Raw genomic sequence first — 7,139 nt, forward strand, 5'->3', positions numbered from 1 at the left:
ATTTACACTCAATTCACCAGCGGTAAATGAGAGTTTAGTTGCTTCATTCCCTTGCTGTGATTTAGTATTGTCTTTCTTTGATTACTCCACTGAAAGTGTAATGGAAACTCATCATGATTTTAATTTGTATTCCCTGGTGATTGGTGAGGCCAAACCTGTTTGCATAGGTTTATCAGCTATTTGGATATCCTCTTTGATGAAGTGACTTTTTAAGTCATTTGCCTATTTTTTATTGGATTAACTATTTCTTAATGATTTTCCATTCTTTATATATTCTAGGTATGAGTCTTTTCACATGTGTTAATGGCATATTTAATATTGTTTGCTTGTGTCTTCATTCTAAGATTTTATTTACTTATTTTGAAAACAAAATACTTATTTTGAGAGAGAGAAAGAATGAGTGGGGAGGAAGGGCAGAAGAAGAAAATCTCAAGCATTTCCCCCCCTGAGCATGGAACCCAACACAGGGCTTGATCTCACAACCTATGAGATCATGACCTGAGCCAAAATCAAGAGTCAGCCACTCAACCAACTGAGCCACCCAGGCACCCCAAGAATTTCCTAATTTTAATATAGTCCAAGTCAACATTTTGTGGTTGGTGCATTTTAAATCCCATTTAGAAAACTTTATCTGAAATAATAAGGATATCTTCATTTTTTCCAAAGGCTTTTCTTTTGTTTAACTTGTGCATATGTAAATCTATGATCCTCCTGAAATTGATTTCTGTAAGGCAAGAATAAAGATTAGTTTTTCCCATCTGGATAGCCCAACACTATTTATTTTTGAAAAAGCATTCTTTCTATACTATGCAACAGTATCACCTTTAGCAAATATCGGGTAACTGAACAGAACTCTGTTCTATTCCACGGTTTTGTTTTTTTTTATCTATCTTTATGCAAACCTCAATCTGTCTTAATTTTAATCACTTCATGGTTGTCTTGACATTGGATAGTCTAAGTCCTCCAACTTCTTTCTTTTCACTAATGAACTCCTTAACCATTTTTGACCTCTTAACATACTTGTATGAATTTTAGAATTGGCTTGTCAATTTCTACACAAAATCTGCTGAGATTAATTGGGATTGTATTGAGTGTAAAGATTAATTTAGAATTTATATCCTAGCAGTTTTAATTCTTAACCATGAAGAGGACAATGGAGGACTCTCAACTTAAATGTTTTAAATTCATCTTGGCCCAGGGTTTTCTTTTTCCATTTTTAAAATTTTAACTTTATTTTTTAATTTTTTTGAGTATAGTTGACATGTTACATTAGTTACAGGTGTACAAAATAGGGATTTAACAACTCTTTATGTTATGCTGTGCTCACCACAGTGTAGCTACCATCTGTCCACATACAGTGCTATTGCAATACATTGACTATATTCCCTATGCTGTGCCTTTCATTCCTGTGATTTATTCTATAACTGGAAACCTGTACCTCCCACTCCTCTTCACCCATTTCGGCCTCCCCCGACCCCTTCCCTCTGGCAACCATGAGTTCTCTGTTTTTATAGGTCTGATACTGTTTTTTTCTGTATTTGTTTTGTTTTTTAGAACTCACATATGAGTGAAATCATCTGGGATTTCTCTTTCTCAATCTGATTTATTTCTCTTAGCATGAGCCATCTTAGATTCATTCATGTTATAAATAGCAAAAAAACTTTATTTTTAAAAAAAATCTCATCCTTTTTTAGGGCTGTTAAATATTTCTATGTGTGGTGTGGGTGTATGTATCACATTTTTCTTATACATCATCTATGGAGGAACACTTAGGTTACATATATATCTTGGTATTATAAATATGCTACAATAGGAGTGCATGTATCTTTTTGAATTAGTATTTTTGTTTTCTTTAGATAAATACCCAGGAGTGGAATTACTGGATCATATGGTTTTTCTACCTTTAATTCTTTGAGGACCCTTCACTGTTCTCCACAGTGGCTGCACCAGTTTGTATTTCCACCAACAGTGCAGGAGGGTTCTTTTTTCTCTACATCCTCGCCAACACTTGTTTCTTGTGTGTTTTATCTTAGCCACTCTGACTAGCATAAGGTAGTTTTTTGTTTACCAGTTCAGTTTCATTGCTAGTAACAGTCTGTTCAGGTTTTCTATTTCTTTCTGATTCAGTTTTGGAAGATTGCATGTTTCTTGGAATTTATCTGTTTCTTCTAGGTTTTCCAATTTGTTGGCATGTAATTTTTTGTAGTCTCATAATTCTTTGTATTTCTATAGTGTCAGCTGTTAATTCTCTTTTGTCCTGATTTTATTTACTCAGGTCCTTTCTCTTTTTTCTTGTTGAGTCTGGCTAAGGATTTATCCATTTTATTAATCTTCTCAAAGATCCAGCTCTTGGTTTCATTAATATTTTCTGTTGATTTTAGTCTCTCTCATTTATGTTCTATCTTTGTTTCCTTCATGATACTCACCTTGGGCTTTGTTCTTTTTCTAGTTCCTTTAGGTATAAGGTAACCTTGTTTATTTGAGTTTTTTCTTATTCTTGATCTAGACCTATATTGCTATATATTTCCCTCTTAGAATTGCTTTCACTGTGTCCCAAAGACTTTGGACAAATGTGTTTCCATTTTCATTTGTCTCCATGTATTCTTTAATATCTTGATTTCTTCATTGATCCATTGGTAGTTCAGAAGCATGTTGTTTAACCTCCACATATTTGTATTTTTTTTCTTGTGGTTGATTTCTAGTTTCATATTGTTGGGGCCAGAAAAGTAACATGGTATGATTTCAGTCTTCTGAAATTCATTGAGACTATTTTTGTGATCTGGCATGTGATCTGTTCTGGAGAATGTTCTATGTACACTCGAGAAGAGTGTATATTCTGTTGTTTTTAGATGGACTGTTCTTTGTATATCTGTTACGTTCATCTGGTCTAATGTGTCATTCAAAGCAATGTCCTTATTGATTTTTCTGCCTGAAAGATTGACCTATTGATGTAAGTGGTGTGTTAAAGTCTCCTCCTACTATTGTGTAACTATCAATTTCTCTCTTTTTGTCTGTTCATCATTGCTTTATGTATTTAAATCTCCAGTGTTGGTTGCAAGATATATACAATTATTATATTCTCTTGTTGGATTGATCCCTTTATCATTATGCAATGCCCTCCTTTGCCTTTTGTTACAGTCTTTGTTTTAAAGTCTATTTTATCTGATATATGTATTACCTTGGCTTTTTTTTTTTAATCCATTCTCCCACCATGTTTTTTGATTGGAGTACTTAGGTCATTAGTATTTTAAGTAACTATTGATGTGTATATACTTATTGCTATTCCGTTATTTGTTGTCTGGTTGTAGTGTTTCTCTGTTCCTTTCTCTTGCTCTCCTTCTTTGTGATTGGTGAGTTTCTGTAGTGTTATGTTTGGCTTTGTCTTTTTTATTGTTTTGCATATCTGTTATACATTTTGGGTTTGTGGTTACCATGAGGTTCATATATAACATCCTAAGTATATAGCAGTCTATATTAGGTTGATGTCATTTAAGTTCAAACACGTTCTTAAAACTTTTTTTTTTTTTTTTTGCTGTCTTCTCCACATTTTTTTTGTAGGCTGTCATACTTTAAGTCCTTTTATTCATAATTTTCTTATGTCAGATTATGGCCATTACTTTTCCACTTAAATTCCTTTAACATTTCTCATAAGACAGTTTAGTAGTGATGAACTTCTTTAGCTTTTGTTTGTGTGGGAAACTCTTTATCTGTCCTTCAATTCTGAAAGATATTCTTGCCAAGTAGAATATCCTTGTTATAAATTTTTCCTTTCAGCACTTTGAATATATCATTTGGCAAAGTTTTATAGTTTTTAGTATAGAAGTCTTGATCATCTATTATTTAATGCATTCCTAGATTTGAGAGGTTTTGTGCTAATGTAAATTATATCTTTTTAATTTTAATTTCATTTATGATATTTGTATGGTAAGTAAAAATACAGTTGATTTCATATATTGAACTGATTCCAACAGCCTGGATACTTTACTTGTCAATTCTGCTAGTTTGTCTCTAGATTTTTAAGAATATTTTTTATGCATACAATCATGTCTATGTATAATGTTAGCTTTCTTTTTTCATTTTTCTTTTTTTTAAGATTTTATTCATTTATTCATGAGAGACAGAGACAGAGAGAGGCAGAGACACAGGCAGAGGGAGAAGCAGGCTCCATGCAGGGAGCCCAATGTGGGATTGGATCCTGGGCCTCCAGGATCATGCCCTGGGCGGAAGTCGGTGCTAAACCGCTGAGTGTGTCTCTGTGTGTCTATCATAAATAAATAAATAAATATTTTCTATAGTTATTAATCATTTTGTTTATCTCCACTTTATTAATAAAATGTTGTTAGCTTTCCTGGAATAAACTTCATTTGGTTGTGATGCATTATCTATTTTAAATGCCACTGAATTACATTTGCTAATATGTTTATACCCTATTTTTACATATATGTTCATGCTACATATTGGTCTGTACTTTTCCTTTTTGTAATTTTTGTAACTAATTTGGCTATCCAGCTTATGCTGGGACCATAGAAAAACTGGGAAGGATACCTTCTTTTTCTGATTTTTGGAAAAGCATGCATAATATTGGACTTATTACTTCCTTTAATATTTACTAAAATTCACCAAAGAAACCATCTGGGCCGTAGAGAGGTTTAAAATAAAACATTTAATTTTTTTTACTAGATATATGTCATTCCCATTACTCTCTTATTGTATTAGTTTTAGAAAGTTATATTTTTCAATGAATTTACTCTTTTATATTTTATTTAAATTCAATTTGCCAACATTATAGTATAACACTCCTTGCCCATCCCATCATGTGCCCTCCTTAATGCCCATCACCCAGCTGCCCCATCCTTCACCCACCTCCCCATCTGTGACCCTTTGTTTCCCAGAGTTAGGAGCCTCTCATGGTTTGTCTTCCTCTCTAATCTTTCCCCACTCAGTTTCCCTCCTTTCCTCAAGGAATTTATTTTATTTAAATTGTAATGAAGTTATTTATAATGTCTTCTTTTAAATGTGTATAGGAGCTATATACTAATGTCTCTGTTCACTACTGATATTAGTTGTTTCTATTTTTCTTAAATCAGTCTTGCCAGAGTTTTATAATTTGATCATCATTTTTAAGGAACAAACTTTTGCTTTTATTGATTTTATTTTCCTGCCTACTTTTTATTTTTATAAAAATAATTTTGACAATGTGCTGTTACTTTTTTCTTTCTTCTCTCTTTGGACTAATTTTATGTATATAATATTTTGGGTTTTTTTTCAGTTTTAAAGATAGAAACTTTAATTAATGAGGTATAGAATTTTATTTTCCTTCTTATATAAAAATATTTAAGAATATAAGTATGAATTCTTTCAGTTTCTGTTAATCTGAAGATATGCTTACCTCACCTTTATATTTGAAGGACTTTTTTAAAGATTTTATTTATTTATTCATGAGAGACACAGAGAGAGAGAGAGAGAGAGAGGCAGACACACAGGCAGAGGAAGAAGCAGGCTCCATGCAGGGAGCCCAACTTGGGACTTGATCCCAGGACTCCAGGATCAGGCCCTGGGCTCAAGGTGGCGCTAAGCCACTGAGCCACTCAGGCTGCCCTGAAGAACATTTTTTGATAATTATAGAATTCTAGGTTGGCAGTTATTTCCTTGATCACTATTTAGCTGGTTTCCACATATATATGCCATATATTCACTATCATTTAGTTTAAAATATTTTCTAATTTATTTGATTTATGGGTTGCTTAGAATTCTAATGCTTTATTTCAAAGCACTTGGTACTTTTCTAGTTAGTTTTTGTTGTGTTTTTAGGAGCAGTTCCACTATGCTCAGACAGCATACTCTTAATGATTTCAATCCTTTGAAATATATTTTAGGTTGCTTTATGATCTAGCATATGGTAAATTCTAGTAGTGTTGATGTGTATTTGAAAAGCACTATGTAGTCTGTCATTGTTGGATACAGTGTTCTATAATAGATATTTAGTATACTCCCCAGTTTTGGGTTTTTTTTTTTTGCTATTATAAGTAACTACATAACACATCTTTCTATATGTGTAACTTTTTGTTCTTGCTGACTTATTTTCTTAGAGTTTACTCAGGAGTGGTATTATTAGGTCATAGGGTTAGGAATATCTATATGGCTCTTTCTCTTTACACAATATTACTTACTAAAAGTGTTGTATCTAATTACATTGTCAGTTATGATACACAGATATTAGGTGTTATCATTGTTAATAATATGGATACTAAATTGTAACTCAAAGTTGATGGTAATTTTTATGTCTCTGATAACTAGACAAGATGAACTTTCCTAGGTGTTCATTTACTATTTCAATTTCCTCTCATTTAAATTGCTATGCATCTGTCTAACGATCTACTGGGAACTTGATACTTTTAGAATAAATTTGAATGAGTAATTTTATAATATCAGCAGTTTGCCCTTGGCTTACATATTTGGTGTGAACGTTTTCCCAGTCTATTATCTTTTTAATTTTAGCTTTGCTGTTTTTCACCAGACAATCATGTTCAATTTGTGTAGATTTGAATCTGTTCATTTGTTTGTGACTACTCGTATCACTTCCAAACTGTGACAACATTTGGTTCTTTCCCAGCTGCATATTTCTTTTTTTCTTCTCCTAAAGTTTTTGTTAATATATAACACAGCAGCGCTAATAATAATATAATGCAAGTCACATATAGGATTGAAAACTTTCTATTAGCCATAGAAAGGGAAGCAAAATAGGTGCCATTAATTTTAATCATATATTTTGTTTAACCCAATATCCAAAATACAAGCAGATTTTGCTTTGCATGGTTCAGTATGTTCAGTTAAATATTAGTTCTCCAGTAATTCAAATTTAGTTACTATGGCATATTAACTATGAATAACTACATAAACTACAAATTTTGCTACTACACTTAAGTCCACAAATAAGTACATAAACAATACGTTTATAATGATGTAGTGTGTATCATTATCAGTGACCAGTCATATCATTTCTTTCAAAGTCTGTTGGTGGTCACTGTACATCTGTTACTCAGTTCATGCGTAGATAGCAAAGTATGTAGTTGTGTTGATTTCTTGTTTCTCAGAGATAAACCCATGGGACACTTTACAAAATGAATAATCTAAAGAGG

Source organism: Vulpes lagopus, chromosome 24 (assembly GCF_018345385.1).
Source record: "Vulpes lagopus strain Blue_001 chromosome 24, ASM1834538v1, whole genome shotgun sequence".
In the NCBI taxonomy this organism is placed as follows: domain Eukaryota; kingdom Metazoa; phylum Chordata; class Mammalia; order Carnivora; family Canidae; genus Vulpes; species Vulpes lagopus.